The following is a 16,728-nucleotide window of genomic DNA, read 5'->3' as shown; positions in this document are numbered from 1 at the left end:
CTCCAGAAGAAATAATGGAGATTGTAAGCACAGCTTCATTTTTCTATGGCTATGTTTGCAGGAATCATTCATGTATGTGAAAACGTTGATGGTGGTGGGTGGTTATTGATAATTTTGTTCAGGGATGTTCGAAGCTAGACTTTGAGCCACAAGCGCTTCAGGATAAGATTAGCCTATCTATTAACACAATTATTGAAAGCGATTTCAATAAAGAGGAACACATTAAGACTAAATGGTTCATGTGAAATTTTTCTTTTATTCACCGCATTTTTCATTTTATTTTGTTCTCTATAGGGATAACTGCGATCTGATGACGGCTTTTAAGCGTCATACCTCGGTCTTCCTCTGCACCATGTTTGCCAGAGTTGTAATGTGCTGCAGATTAACAAAAGTGGCAGATCCAGGATTTTCTTGCCGGTGGAGGGGGGGGGGGTTTATGGAATGGAGTGGGGTCACATAGTGTTTTGCCGCTCCCAGACCTATAGTGTTTGCAATTTAGTATTGTATATTCATGTATCTTATTACTACCCCTCCCCCCCCCCCCCACACACACACACACTAACAAGATATTTTCCGCTGTGCTAATGTATAGTTTCATCGTGTTTATGTGTTACTCTTAGCTTCAAAACGTATAAATGCTGGGTGATTCCGACCCGAATTCGCCAACAAACAGTGGCATCATTGATTCCTAACGCTGTGAATATTGGGAGGTGGACATACCTTTCGGGACTTCAGATTTGTTAAATAAAGCGGTGTGTTTTGAGGTCACTTGGAAAGCAGACAAATCAATGTACTCATCTTTGAGCGTGAGTTTGCTCGATCGTCCCTACTTATACAAAATATGGATAGGAAAAGCATATACTAGGGGTTGGTTTGGGTGGGGTCCCCCTCCCAAAGTTGAGAAACAAAATTAGATTTGAGATCCCAGATGATGTATTATAAGGCCCATATGTTCTTACTTTTTATCGGAAATTAAATTCATATTGTCCATAAATTTACCTACATCTCTTTCCCCTCATCTTCGCCCCCCCTCTCTCTCTCTCTGTTTCATATTGTCTGTCTCATTTACACTATGTTGTACAGTCACAATGTCGTTTACTCTTATTCGTAGTCTTTATAAGCAAGCATATTTCTCAATCTTTCTTCTATACCTGCTTTATTGAATTTCCATCTTTTTCTTCATCATGTTTATTATGTCATTTATTCATTCATTGTACAATATTTCATTACTCGATTAATAAAGATATTGTTATTGATTGACAATGACCAGCCCTTTTCGTTTCTTTAATAAATTGAATAAGTAAAATCACTCAGTTTTAATTGCAAATGGTGCATAATGACATTTTAATTCTGGCACTTAAACCCTGACCTTAAAGGAAAACACAGAAACTGCAGATTTCTGCTAACAGATACTTTGAGAACTTTACTCAAAACTGAACAACGAAAACGAGAGAAAGAGAAATACACTTGTACCAAAGTGGCAGAGGAACGAAACAGTCCAGTCAGAGAAAAAGAAGAAGAATCAAGGTTGAGAAGAAGGGGAGCAGAAAAAGAACAGAGGGCAGAGTTGAACTACTTTGGATGGCTCAAAATAAAACTCACATCGTTCATAGAACAAGGAAGGAAGGTGAAATAGATAATAGGGGAAAGAAAAAGATCTGTCTGAGATGGAGGATTAGAAGGAGAGAGAGGGAGAGAGAGAGAGAGAAAGAAAGAGAGGAAAAAGGAGAAGGGTGACAGAGACAAAAAGAGAGAGAGAGAGAGGGAGAGAAGGGTCGCAGAGACAGAAAGAAAGAGCGAGATAGAGTTACCTAACTGACAAGATCTACAATTTATCAATTATGATGTTCCTATCGATCGTTCCCAGTTAGGAATCCAGTTAATAAAAGACTTCAAAGAGATTGATGAGGCATCTTACTGTTGTTCTTCTTCCTCTTCCTCATCGAAATCCAAGGATAAAGAAATGGAGACGTGGAAATGGAACCATGTTGACTGCTTACGAAGATCTGCGTTCAGCTGGCCAGGAAACCTGAGACAAGTTGTAGCGCCACTCATGGTTGCAGACACAAGATAACTCAGGTCACCATGGTCGGAGCCGGAAGCTTCAGGTTACACAAGCAGGTGTCGTAGAATGCAGAACGCCTCATCGGTATTCTTGACCAGTTGGTGGACGGACGGACAAGGTGGCGTTGTAAGGTTCGACGACGGTGTCTGAAACCTCTGGCGAAGGGACAACGCTGAAGGACGTCATGATCCGATCAGGGTATTCCTCACGGATCTTGGTGATCAGGAGGGTTCCCATACCAGAGCCAGTTCCACCTCCCAAGGAATGCGTAAGCTGGAACCCCTGTGGACACAGACACATGAAATAAATGGTCATTCATGTTTAAACCAGACTCTTAGTCATTCGGTGCCGAGTGACCGATTCTTAAATGATAATTGAATAGAAAATGGAAATATTCAGCAAGGGGAAACAATAACTTGAATGCATCAATTACAATTATTTTCCTAATCAAAGAAAATACCAATATCGAATTTATTTCGTGGCTTCTTTCTGTTAATATTTTTAAATGTCTATTAATTTCAAAAGAAACGATATTGATCAAAAAGCTTTGGAGCATATTGTAGGCATTATAACACATATGCGGTCTGAATAAGAATTACAAAAGCAAGAAAGGATCTACTCCCGATGATATGGCCAGTATTGCATATTAAATGAATGATTTGAAAATGAAATAATGAGAAAACATAAGCCAGACAAAATTATTAGAATCAAAAGATTAAATAAGGGATTCTGGTATTTGTAACGAACAGATGAACTGATGTTAATTCAGTCGCCAGACGACAAAGTCATAATAGCAATTCGAAAATATGGACACATAATTACAATCGTTGCTCTAACACCCTTTCAAAGTCAACTGCACAACGCAGGTATTGGAACAAAATTGTAATGCTTCGTGAAATATTTATTACTGTGATCGAAACAATCACACAAGTTTTTGTTAAACCAACCTGATTACAGTCACATCCCTCGGCCTCCTTTCGTACAACGTTCATCACAGAATGGATGAGTTCAGCGCCTTCTGTGTAGTGTCCTTTGGCCCAGTTGTTCCCTGATACGCTCTGACCGAAGACGAAGTTGTCTGGTCTAAAGATCTGCCAAAGGTACCGGAACGGACCGAGTCCATGGTGCCTGGCTCGAGATCGACGAGCACGGAACGTACTTGGCGCCCGTAGCCTCATTGTAGTACACATTGATACGCTCGAGCTGGAGATCAGAGTCGCCTTGGTAAAAACCGGTCAGGTCGATGCCATGTTCATCAGAGATCACCTCCCATAACTAGACAATGGTTGTCAAGAGGAATTATTGGAGAATCATGCTATGTTGAATTGGGATCATATTTTCAATTTAATTCAAGTAACTGTTACAAATAGGTTTTAGAATATATACAATTTTATACCAGGCTTCAATTGCAAAGACAGGTTAGCAGACATGATTGGCGCTGGCGCGATGCGATGTCATCATTGTCATACAACTACTTGGTAAAGGTAGATTTAAATCATACAGTTAACCACATAAAGAAAGCAATAATATTCACCTGATCACGTGTAAAACCATAGTGCACTTGTTTATAGAAAAACCCAGAGATAATATTACCATCAGCACCAGAGGAGCTCTTTACAGGTTTAAAGTAGCATTTGTGAAAATACATTCATCAGAAATTAAAAAAAAAAAACTTAATTGAGCACCAGAAGCCTGTATCAATGTCCGCCAACAATCATACTAAGTTTTCATGTTTTTGTCCTGGCAAGAAGTGGAGAGCGGATAATTCCACGAACACCGGAAGGTTTTACATTTACATTATTTATGGTCAAGCAAGGATCTTGCTGAAGAGAACCTAATACTAATATAACACAACCTATTGCGCGAAACAACAGACTCATTCTAGAACGCTGTATCATGTTAAAGAGCGCCCCCTTGTGCTGTCCTGATCAACGCACTTGTATTTTTTGTGTGGATTGTATGAACATCACAGAAATGAAATAAAATGGCATGAAATCACACGAAGATAGAATGATCGTGTGTATTCTAACAGCTTATGTGCAACATCAATAATGGCAAAACTAGCCAAAGACCAATAGAAACACCATACGCAATTGGCCAAGATATACCTAATATACAGCGACTCTCTCCCTCTCTTTTATTTTTTTTTCTCTCTCTCTCTCTCGCTCTATATCTCTCCCTCCCTCTCCCCTCTCTATATCTCTCTTTCTGCTATGCTCATGTAAATATGTTTGTTCCCATCTAGTACTACATCGCTACAAGAAAATTGTTTTGAAGCGTAGATGATTTGCCATCATCCGAGGGCGTTCTTGTTAATTAAGAATCATCGATATTTAGTTCGGCCATGTGGAGCACAACAAATAGAGCTCAAGTTGCTATGTTAGGCAAGGACACAACAAATATAATGACCGACAGGGTGTGTCCAGCTGCCAGCTGAAACCGAGTGGGTCACGTTACATTTGCGTCACGGTGGCGATGTTGTTGAAATAGAAAATGATTATCACGATTTGTTTTAAAAGAAAGTTTCCACAGATAAGAATTAGTAGAAATGTATATATCCCAGGGGTCTCAGTTAAATATAAATACTGTAAGCATGTGTGATCAAGAAAACGCGTATAAACAGGCACGTAGCCACGGGGGGGGGGGGGGGGGGGGGGGGGCACGGGGGGGCACGTGCCCCCCCCCTAAAATTTCCAGGATCGGTTGAAATTTTGTAGACCCCTTTTTTTGACCTCGATCGATTACATGTATGTGCCCCCCCCCCCCCCCCCCCCCCCCCCCCAAATATCGAACTCTGGCTTCGTGCCTGCGTATAAAGTGGGGTTTTTATAGATTGGGTGTGGTCCGCACGGTCCGGCGTTAAGAGGTTAAAAAAAACAACGTCCATTTGTATTTGACACCTTAAAGGCGTTGTGGTCTAGTGGATAGGTCGTCGTACTGTGGATCACAGGGTCTGCGGTTCGAGTCCGCCACGGCACTAATGTCCTAAAGCAAGACATTAATCTACATTTGCCACACGAGTTAAATGGGTACCTGTTAGGATTATTCTTTGAAATGCACTGTGCGCTGATAACGGCCGTCGGAGCTGATTCTAGGGTAATAGTTTCCAAAGCTTTGTGGCAGCGCATAGAGATTTTATTTCATAATGTATTATGCGCTATACAAGAACTGAATATTATTATCATTATCATTTACCAGGTGTTAAATGGGTACCGGTAAAAAAGAATTTATTGAATGCTGTGGGCGCCAAAACCGGTAGCCTAGCAGAGCCGGTTAATATTGGAGCGCATTGGGTACCTTGCAATTTATCGAATACTAGTATTATTATTACATTTCTCTCTGTAGTTAGTAACTTAGTATCACATGTGCACATAGTACATGTTTTCACTGTTTTACCAAAATCTTGGACGAATTGATTTTGACACGCCGACTTCACAACAGTGTTGCTTGGCGAAGCAAGTATGCCGGGATTAATTCAATCAAAGTATGATTTTATGAAAAGCGCATACTGTAGTAGGTCTAGTTCGTTCATAATAATTGTTTGTTTTCGGGTTCGTTTTTTTTTTTTCTTTCTGGGACGCACTGTTAAGCTCAAGAGTAATTTCGACTGTTGAGCTAATAGTAAATTTACTTATATTTTATAAACCAGTATATACTCCTTTTTCCAAATTGAAGAGATATGTATTGAGCGTTTTTTTTTAAAGGTTTCCCTGGTAGAGCTGCCAGGAGAAAGCATGGAAGGTTTAGTGATACATTATCATCATTCTCCTGATGATAATTCTGTCTGGAGATTGCCAACCTAACCCAGGCCCAGTAAAATACCCCTGTAGAGAATGCCACAATGTAGTTGCCAAATCTCATGGAGCAGTGCTATGTGACTTATGTAACAAACGGTATCATATAAAATGTGCCAACTTATCTGGAGACCAGTACAAACCAATCCAAAACCAATCAGAACCTTGGTATTGTGATGATTGTAAAAAGCTAAATGAATGTTCCATTATCAACAAGGTACTGCAACCTCGCCCTCCACCGAAAACTAAACAACCTACAAATAGGAACAGGAACATGCGTCCCCGCAAAAGTATTAAATGTATCCTTGTAAATTGTGATGGACTTTACAACAAAATTCCTCACTTGGAAGCAATGATAGACGATCACAAACCTGACGTCATCATTGGAACAGAGTCGCATTTAAAATCAGACATCCTTAATTCTGAGGTCACTCCAATAGGCTTTACCACATACAGAAAGGATAGGACATGTGCTAGAAAAGAAGGAGTCTTCATCATGATAAGGGATACTTTCATAGCTACTGAATGCAGCATTTGTACATCGCAGACTGAGTTGATGTGGATCTCTCTACAAATTCAAGGTTTTAAGCCATTACTCATAGGAGTATTCTATAGGCCTCCCAACTCGGACAGAGAAAACCTCCAACACCTCTCTGAATCCCTACAGTACATCTCCAGTAGCATGAGAAACTCGACCATACTTGTTGCTGGTGACTTCAACTTACCTCACATCGATTGGTCCAACCGTACAGTTAAGCCCTATGCTAACGAAGGAAGAAAATGCTCTTGCCTTCTTGACATATGCAACGACTTTTACTTGGAGCAGATGGTCAAAGAGCCTACCAGAACAGCAGGCGCTACAAAGAACATCCTTGATCTTGTTCTCACTACCCACCCAGCCTTCATTGATGAGTGCAAAGTCACAGCAGGTATCAGTGACCACGACATCGTGAGCTTTAGAGTTAACCAAACTCCATCAATCTCAAGGAAGAAAGCTCGGAAAGTATGCATGTATAATAAAGCTGATACAACCGGCATGCGTGCAGATCTCCTCAAGTTTCAGTCTTCTTTCCTACGTAGCAGCCCAGAACCTAGAACAGTACAACAGAACTGGGATGACTTCAAAACAGAGATTGGAGACCTCATGGAGAGTTACATTCCAACAAAGATGTCTGGAAATAAAAGAACCAGTCCCTGGATCACAAACACCATAAAGAGAGGAGTCAGAAGAAAGCAAAGACTGTACAACAAAGCTAAAGCTTCAAAAACACCAGATGATTGGCTTAAGTACAAGAATTATCAGAAAGAATTAAGATCTCAACTTCGTCATAACTACTGGACTTATCAAAACAAGATGTTCTCTCCTGATGACAAGAACAACAAAGCATTCTGGAAGTTCATCAAATCCAGAAAGCAAGAGTCATCTGGAGTTGGATCCCTCAAGTGTGGTGAAACGCTTGTATCAGACAGTAAAGGGAAAGCAACTGCACTGAACGACCAATTCCAATCAGTTTTCACACTGGAAGATAACTCGAACATTCCGGATCTTAGACAGCCCGTGTTTCCTTCAATGGATCGCATTGAAATCTCTGTGGAAGGCATTGTCACGCTACTGAAAGCTATAAATGTTAGCAAAGCCACAGGACCAGATGGCATACCAGGAAGGATCTTGAAGTTCTTTGCTGAAGACATTGCACCGATCCTGACCATTATCTTTCAACAATCTCTAGATACAGGAACAGTACCATCTGACTGGCGTCTTGCAAACATCTCACCAATTTTCAAGAAAGGAGACAGGAGCAAGGCCTCCAACTACCGCCCTATATCAATCACGTCCATCTGCAGTAAACTGCTCGAACATGTAATTTTCAGCAATATCATGGATCACTATGACGAAAATAATATTCTCAATGATGTTCAGCATGGCTTTCGTCCTGGCCATTCATGTGAGACCCAGTTGATCGTTACATCTCAAGATGTTGCACACTCTCTAGACCAGAAAGAGCAAGTTGATGCAGTTGCATTAGACTTCTCCAAAGCCTTTGACCGTGTACCCCATAACCGCCTCCTCCATAAGCTCCATCACTATGGGATCCATGACAACCTTATCAGATGGATCAGGGTGTTCCTAACTGAAAGGTTACAACGTGTTGTTGTAGATGGAGAGTCATCTGAATGGGTTCCAGTCACCTCTGGGGTACCGCAGGGCACAGTTCTCGGCCCACTTCTGTTTATATCCTTCATCAATGACATAGTAGATGGGATCTCTTCCAAAATCCGACTCTTTGCTGATGATTGTCTTCTATACCGTCCGATCACTGATGTCACTGATAGCCAAGCCCTACAACAAGATCTCAACAGGCTGCATTCATGGGCTAACACATGGCAGATGAAATTCAACACCGAGAAAAGCTACCACATCACATTCTCCCTACGTCGGAAAGCCATCACCACGACATACACACTAGGAGACACTCCTCTTGCATTGGTAACAGATCTCCGGTATCTAGGACTGACCTTCTCATCCAACTTGTCCTGGCAAGGCCACATGAACAACATCACATCTCGAGCCAATCGGATGCTGGGACTAGTCAGCAGAAATCTCCGCAAAACCTCACAAAAGATCCGCCAACAAGCCTACTTCTCTCTTGTTAGACCTCATCTGGAATACTGTTGCTCGGTCTGGAACCCTCACACAAACAAGCATATATCCAAATCGATGCAGTACAAAGGCGAGCAGCGGCAAGATTCACCCTCCAGAGATATCGTCGTATGGCCAGTGTCTCGGCCATGATTCAACATCTGAAATGGGAGAGCCTGGAGAGGAGAAGAAATGCTGCAAGCCTCCACCTCATGTACAAGATCCAAAACAACACAGTAGCCATCAATGCACACCATTACACAGCACCCATGATTGCCAGCAACACACGACAGTATCACTCAAAGAAGTTGCTGGCTATCCCATCCCGCACCCAGCTCTACCAGAACTCATTTTTCCCTCGGACAGTAACTGCGTGAAATGCACTTTCAAAGATCACCCTTGACGCTACTTCACTGGAGGACTTCAAGGGAGCGCTTCCACCCAGCATCTAGACCAAGAACTAGATAGTTTATTCCTCAGCACTTTACATCCTGACTTATGGATCCTGCTGAGTATCGTCGTAGAAGTAGAAGTAATGCCACCATGCTACAATAATTGACACGAGATTTAGAACCTAAATGGTTTATAATGATTGGATAAAATACAATAATGATGATGTATAGACACCAAAGAAGATTCTTAGTGATCGTTTTGACCGGAATTTCACAGGATTCGAACCTGTCCCATGACATCAACAAATTGTGTTTATTTAATCACATGACAGAGGTTTGATAATTTTATTCTTCTATTTCGCAGTTTTTCCATTTCAACTATAGTAACATTAGTTTGTAAGTAATTTATAGGACATTGTTCCCTACTCTTGTTTTACAGACATTTCGGCAGCGACACTATGAACATATTTTGAAGATAATGCATTTCATTTCATGCCTCTATTATACTCTGTAATCACAATAACAAGAAACATATTGAATATAGTAAATTGGTTCGATCCTCACAGAGAATTCATAGTTACATGTATTCAAGTTTGTTTTCTTACTATTTTCTCTTCCTTACCCCCCCCCCCCTCCTCTCTCCCTTCTGATTCACTTTAATATACATGCACATGTAACTGTACTCTATTTGCCCTTGTCTACATTCCTCTCAAGTATTGTTACTATGATTACCCCCCCCCCCCCCCCCCCCCCAGATGAGAGAAAATGATGCTAAGGTAGTGACTTAAATGCTAGAGTATGAGTGAATATAGAGACCATCATTGATAATAAAAATTGATCTGATCGATTCCTAAATTCTCCCAACTATATTATTATAATTATATTGAATTTTAGTTGAATGTAAATCGTCACAGAGAAATGAGTTGGCTCTATTAACCATTTCAAACAACTTAATGTTAAAATATGTTTAAACGCCTGTTTTATGTCATATTTTCATGGAAAACTTTAACATAAAGGCATCATTGTGGATTTGTGCCATTGAACGTAGTAGATCTGAAATATATATGTCAACCATTTAATTTATTACTGTGTTCTTTCATAGAATGACAAAACTTCCTCTAAGATATTCAAAATTAAATTATATACTTACTCTTTTTTATGTTGCAAGTGAGAAGTCTTTATCAAAAACTCCATGGCAATCCAAATCCATAACACTAACATTCAATTTAGATTTAGGTCTAGGTCAATAGATCTTCACAAAGTATAGATTCCAGGTCTCCACTGCCTACAGTATATGGTCAAAATCAACGAAAAACATTATCTCTCACCACGCGAAACTGCACTACAAGAACAAAAACTCTTTCGTGACATGCACAGATTATTTTTTTCTCTATGAAGTAGAAAGACATACAGAATACTACACGGCCCTTTTCTCTTGTCCACTCTAGCTTTGATATAGTACAGCGCGCGCTAGGTACGTGTACACGTACAATGTGCACTGGCGCTAGCTCAAGATAGCCAGCGTTAAATTTGCATATACGATGATTGGCCCAACAGATGATGAATCGTCATACCTTTCATATCTACTTGACGTCACATCAAGGGAAGACCCTTTGGACCGGTTTGAACCAGATATCTTTTTAGTTTTATACTTGTAGTTTTTGTTCTTGTAGTTGTTCAGGCTTGTGTTTTTGTTGTTATAAGGCAGAACACTTGATAATTCCGATTTTATATTTTCAAATAGGCAGTGAAAGAAGGGGCAGAGCCAAAGACAGATTTTAAAATGAAAACTAAAAATAGATTTAAAACTGGTCATACACCATACAAGGATTCAACTTATAACCATCTAGAAATGAATTACAATGAATTACAAATTTGCATACAGCTGCTACAAGTTTTCAAACAAAATACTCATGTACCATGTGGATGAAACATAATTATGTATAATTTATTACAAGAATGCTGAGAAGTATCTTTTTTCTTATTTTCGTTAATCCATGAGAATTATTTTCTTAATTTGCTTTATCATCGTGTGTGTGTTTGTAACTCGGTTTTTACAGATGTCTATCAATCAGATATGACTATTTACATCTGGGGACCGACCTTTAACATCACCATCCGAAAGACGTAACTCAGCTTAGAAGTAAGTTTTTAGCTAGTTTGTAGGGTTTATTGCCGTTTGGTCTACAACTGGTTTATCTACAACCCAATTGGTCTATCTCCATTTGGTCTACACCCAGCCCGTCTACTACCCAATTGGTCTATCTCCATTTGGTCTACACCCAGCCCGTCTACTATCCATATGGTCTAATAATCATTCAATCATAAATAATAATAATCATCAAATTATTATTATATCTTATGGATAGAAGACAAAATGGGCATAGGACAACCTGGGAATTAGACGGATTGGAAATTAGACAAAATGAGCATGAGAACAAATAGTTAGGAGAATTATTGGAGATAATACCAAATGGAAATTAGACCAAATAGCTATTAGCCTAATATTAGACCAATGATGAGTAGACGAAATGGTTATCAAACCATGTGGATATAGAAGTCCAGCTGGAATAGACTAATCGGTAGTACACGAACAGGTTTTACATTTTGTACTACCCCCCCCCCCCCCAAAAAAAAAAAAAAAAAAAAAAACATCTTCACTGGTAACCTACTAAACCTTTTCCGAGGATTTTTACCATCACCATTGATATTAAACTTGAGTTCTGTTTTTTTTTTTTTAAATGAATTCTCACAGACTCAAACGAAACTTACACTGAATGTTCAAAATTACAAATATATGTCATTTGCCAAACAATTTATTTTGGTAGAAAATATATACTGGCTGAGTAATGAGCATAGAAAGATAAGGAATCATGGTAAGTAATAGGCCCGACACAATTTGTGTAGTCCCATATACATATTTCTGTGTACAATGCTTGTTACTTTCAGACTAAGCCAAATTATGATGATTTTGATGATTCCAGAACCTTGCAGTGCACACCAATACTTACATGCTACATGATCAACTTTTTCTGATCCAACCCACACCTTTTCTTTCACAATGCAATCGCATGACCAGAAATCAACTTTATCTTTAACAAAAACACACAGTAAAGGCCCAGAGTAAAGGCCGTCCAACCAATGAACACACAGAACAAACATGACGTCGAATTGACACTCATGTAGTTGTCACTCTCAGACCCTTTAGAGATACTCGTAGTTGATTTTTCTGCAGAGAGTGAAATAAATCAGTATTTTGTTCTTCTCTTAATCGAGTTGTACGAAAAGCCTAACAAAATGCAGATGCAGGGAAATTATTTTTCATGAAGGCCAAATTGTTTTCCTCTAATTCATCTTCTTAGAAACTGCGTTTAATTTCATCCACGGTTATAGATGAACTCCATTCTCTTACCATGAAAATCAAATACTTAATCAGAATTAAAAAATGATTTACCAAATGCTCCTTTCCTTGATCAATTAATGTTATTCAAATAAATAATCTCTTCTTATACTATCGCTTCTTACATTATGCGCAATGACCGATTGGATTTAGATTTATGGATCGATTATAATATTACACAGCATAATATGTAGTTGTTTGGAAACGTTTCATAAAACTTGTATAACTTGTATTAATAATAAATCACAATACTTCTTACAATCTATTCAACATTTTGCATTTGATAAATAAAAATCAATTTGTTATAGAATTTTAGTATTCGCTATGATATCAAGCTTTATCAAACAGAGCTTGTGTTGGAACACAAACATTAACCGGAAAAATGTACATAAATATGTAATGGACTATAAATATAAAAACGTGTTTTTACCAGACTGGTGACATATGGTCAGAATAGCCAGAAAAAAATGCGGAAAGAGCTATTGAACACGGAATGTGTGAAGTTTGTGGTGACAAAGGTAGTCTGAGAAATCCATGAAGGGATAAGACTTCGTTTTTTATTTTACTCTGTATTTATTCGTGATTTGAAATGTACTTCACTTGTTCTTATACCTTCATCAAGAAGAGTCATCTACATCATCTTTCGGAATCACATTGATTTATTTCATTATTCCTCGCTGCATTCAATATGTAAGTATTTTTTTACTTTTATGCGATTTTTCTTATTAAGTATAAAATAGACTGACACTGAAATCACTAAAATCAACATCTGTTCATCAATATTTGTGTTAAGAATACAATAATTTTTCTGAATTATCTTGCAGAAATATAGATAAAGGTCTTAGGTCTACGGTCTAATTATCTAATATTTTTATTTTCTTAACAGATCCCTTCTCTTTCTCTCTCTTCTCTCTGTCTTTTTTCCCCGCTTGTTGATTCCTTCTCATTTCTCTTTTTCTGTCTTTAACAATTTGAAATATTTGTTTATGTTTATTATGAGTTTGAAGTGCAATATGTTGAACAGTTCTTTTTTTACTTGAATGGAATGGTGGTGGTTATTTTGCCTGACTGCTAAGAAAGCATAAATGCTTGTAAGTAAGCAACCAGACGGCCGACGGCTTTAGGTACTCTCCGAGGGACCTGGCAATGAGGATTAATGCTTTACCAAAGGGCACAAGCGCATCGCCTTGGTTTCGAGCCCGGGTCACTGGATTACAAGACCACTGCTGTACCGACTGAGCAATCGCGCAACCTTCTAATCTCACCTCTTGTTCCCTGTAAATTTTGGTGAATGTATAGGAATCATTTAAACATTTTTGACCAGAGCAGCTATGTAATCTATGTAAGTACATTTCTGTCTTTGAACTGTTTTTATAACAAGGAATTTTCTATATACCAACATCAATGATGAATGAATGAATGAATGTGCATTAGCTATAACGAATGTTGGCAAATATGAACAAACTTATAGAAGAAAGTGAATGTATGACTCGAGAAGATAGCTAACACAGAAAACGCCATAGATTATTATTATTATTTGATGTCACACAAAATTATCATTAATACAAACGTGTTATTTGGTAGGAAAAACAAAACTATGAAGAAAGGTTTTAATTGTTTGTTATGTACATGTATGTAATTTATCAAAAAGAAATACAAATGAAACAATAGCTGGGGTTAGGCCTAAACATTTTTTTCAAAAAAGGAGGAGGCAGGACATTACTATCGAACTATTTTTTTTTCCCATGATGGCTGCCATGCTAATTATACTAGCTGGCAAGGCCTATTTAGTTAGATATATTGATGCAATGTATGACAAAAACAAATGATTATTTTGTATCACTTTTGGAGTTATTTAAACAAAATGTATATCACAGGCTTTTTTTTGGGGGGGGGGGGTCGGCTTTTTTCTGAATAGTAAAAAGTAAAATAAAAAAAAGGAGGCGGTCGGGGACGAGAAATACTACGTTACCATTTTTTTTTGCCTAAAAAAGAATATATGTCATACAAATATTTTAACTATATTCATTGCATTAGCTTGTACAGCCAACACCGATAATTATATGGATAAGATCTATCAAGCGGTCACAAAAACGAATGAAAAATTGCATGAGAAAAATTTGTCTGAAATATTTTTCATAAACACGGACGCGTGCAAAATATCTTTTGCATTCAAATTATTTGTTTTTTTCTAAGTTAATCAATTAACTTCATTTTGAAATTCGCTTTTGTTTACAACTATTCTAAATCATTACGAGGTATTGGAGTTGAAGGGGGCGCAACAAAGAAAAAGAAAGTGGGTGCAATAAATGCAAACAAAAATTGAGAGGAAGATAAAGGGCAGAAAAGGAATAAAAGTCATAAACCTTAAACAGCAATCCAACCCTTTGTAACAAGTTCATTTGTGTGAAAGCAGAACAATAAGATAAACAGAATGGCGAAAGAAATGAATCGGACAATAATAGCCTAAAGAAAGCTATAAAATGATTAAAATATGAGATCACTAAGTCTATGCGAATCTCAAATTGGCTGTTTGGCCATTGGATTGTGTCGTAGTCACGGATAACTCTCCCGCTTGTCGTGTACACAAATATCATTAATTTATATTTTTCTCCTCGAAGTTTGCTCATACCTGTGTTTGGGGTGAGTAGTGCGCATGCGCGACTTGTCGGTGCCCTGCGCTGCATTTCCTGCATTAATTTTGTTAGCGCTGAAGCGAGGAGAGTCACGTGACGAAAATCCAGTATTTCACCGAAGTTTGCTTTTCATGGTCCATGCTTTACATGTAGCAAAAATTGGTGAAACTTCGGCGGGCATTTAAAAAAAAACATACTCCAGATGTGGGTTTTTCGATTTCGATTTTTGTTTTTGTCGTGTTTGCGAAACACCGTAATGTGAGAAAAACCGACATTTTTGGGGTTGCAGGGTAAATGCAGCTAAAATTATTAGCATTCTAAAGGGTCAGAAAATTTACAATTCCCGTTGCTTTGCTCCTTATTGGAACTCAATATATTGCAGTGTATAAAAAAGCAAGAAACAAAAATTGGCATTTGAGGACGTTCAGCATTTGAAAGAAATCTTAACTTTCAGTTACCTCGCTAAATTCTTAATTGAATACTGTATATTCCTCCAGAGAGTTTGTTAATTTTAAGCTCCATTTGAAGAAGAAGTGATAGTATATCATTTATCAATGTTTTATAATTCAGAAATCGACCGCTTTGTTACATTCATATGCATAGTCCTATACTAGCCATGGGAGGGGGGGGGGGTAGCTCCCCGAATATTTTTTAGAGATCCAATTTGTCCATGATTCTAATTTCATGGATACAGTGAATCGTTTGGGGGGAAAGGTCGTCTTGAACAAATACGTCCGGACAAGTGCTCATGGACTTTAATTCACAGGCATACGCTCCCAGAAAACTGTCCATAAACAATTCACCTCTGGCAAACTACTCTTCGGAGTTAGAAAATTTTACCCAGAGAGCTAACCCCGGTCAAAAACGAACTCAATTTAGCCGCAAGTAGTTGTCCTGGGGTTTATAATAATAATTGAGGTAGGCCTATATTTATGTAGGATAGTTATCCGGGAGTATATTGTCCTAGGGGTTACTTGTCCTAGGGATAGTTGTCCGGGGTGAAAATGTGTTGTTTAGGGGGGGGGGGTGGGGCGGCCGGCGGGGTGCACGGATATTAACCTGAAAGTAACTACAGACGGGTACGGATAGAAGTCAGTGTGCCGATAAAATAACAGTGGACGTTTCCAAAAATTCTAAACAATAGGTTGATCAATTTCCTACAAATGAATTTACGTGAAACGAAATTCTGACTCTTCTGAGTATTCTCCATAAAATCACTCCAACTTTTTCGTATGTCAGCCTCATAAATTCGTAGGCTATCAGTATTGTACTAACGATACAGAAAGCAACTGGTACTATATTCATGATCACGTAAAGAGCTAGTTATCTACTGCACATAGCTGTGGCGCAAAACTGATTCCGGATTACAATACTATGCTACATGTATAACACTGAAGATATAAACCAAAATTGATTACCTTTCATTTCAGTTGTGTATTCCAATATATATGTCTCCAGTTTATGTTGGTTAAGGAATGAAGAGAGTGATATGTAGCTTTATAAATATGGATAAATATCAACGAATCGCAACGCAAAGTATCCTAAACACATGCATAACATGTAATACGTGGCGATGTAGTTTGTACGCTCGTGAATTTGGACTTTGGTCTTTGGAAACAGAAAGCCAAAAATAAAAGGAAATGTGACAATGATATCATCACCAGTGGCGAAATGAGCAAAAACGTTGGGGGGGGGGGGGGGCGGGCTGAACGAAAATCCGCATCACCATTGGCCTCTTACATGTTCGTGCAGGCCCTGCGGGACGTTTTGTATTGTCGGGGGGGGGGGAGCTATATATTT

The 16,728-nt window shown here is 38.6% G+C and overlaps 1 pseudogene; it reads right to left on the bottom strand.

Annotated features, from left to right (window-relative positions):
- Positions 1 to 1,746: 1,746 nt before the first annotated feature.
- Positions 1,747 to 16,480, bottom strand: LOC764823 (annotated as a pseudogene).
- Positions 16,481 to 16,728: the final 248 nt, after the last annotated feature.

The sequence above is a fragment of the Strongylocentrotus purpuratus genome, unplaced genomic scaffold, assembly GCF_000002235.5.
Source record: "Strongylocentrotus purpuratus isolate Spur 01 unplaced genomic scaffold, Spur_5.0 spur5_contig_849, whole genome shotgun sequence".
Lineage (NCBI taxonomy): Eukaryota > Metazoa > Echinodermata > Echinoidea > Camarodonta > Strongylocentrotidae > Strongylocentrotus > Strongylocentrotus purpuratus.
The sequence above is the reverse complement of the archived record's forward strand: the minus strand, read 5'-3'. Positions and strand labels throughout refer to the sequence as shown.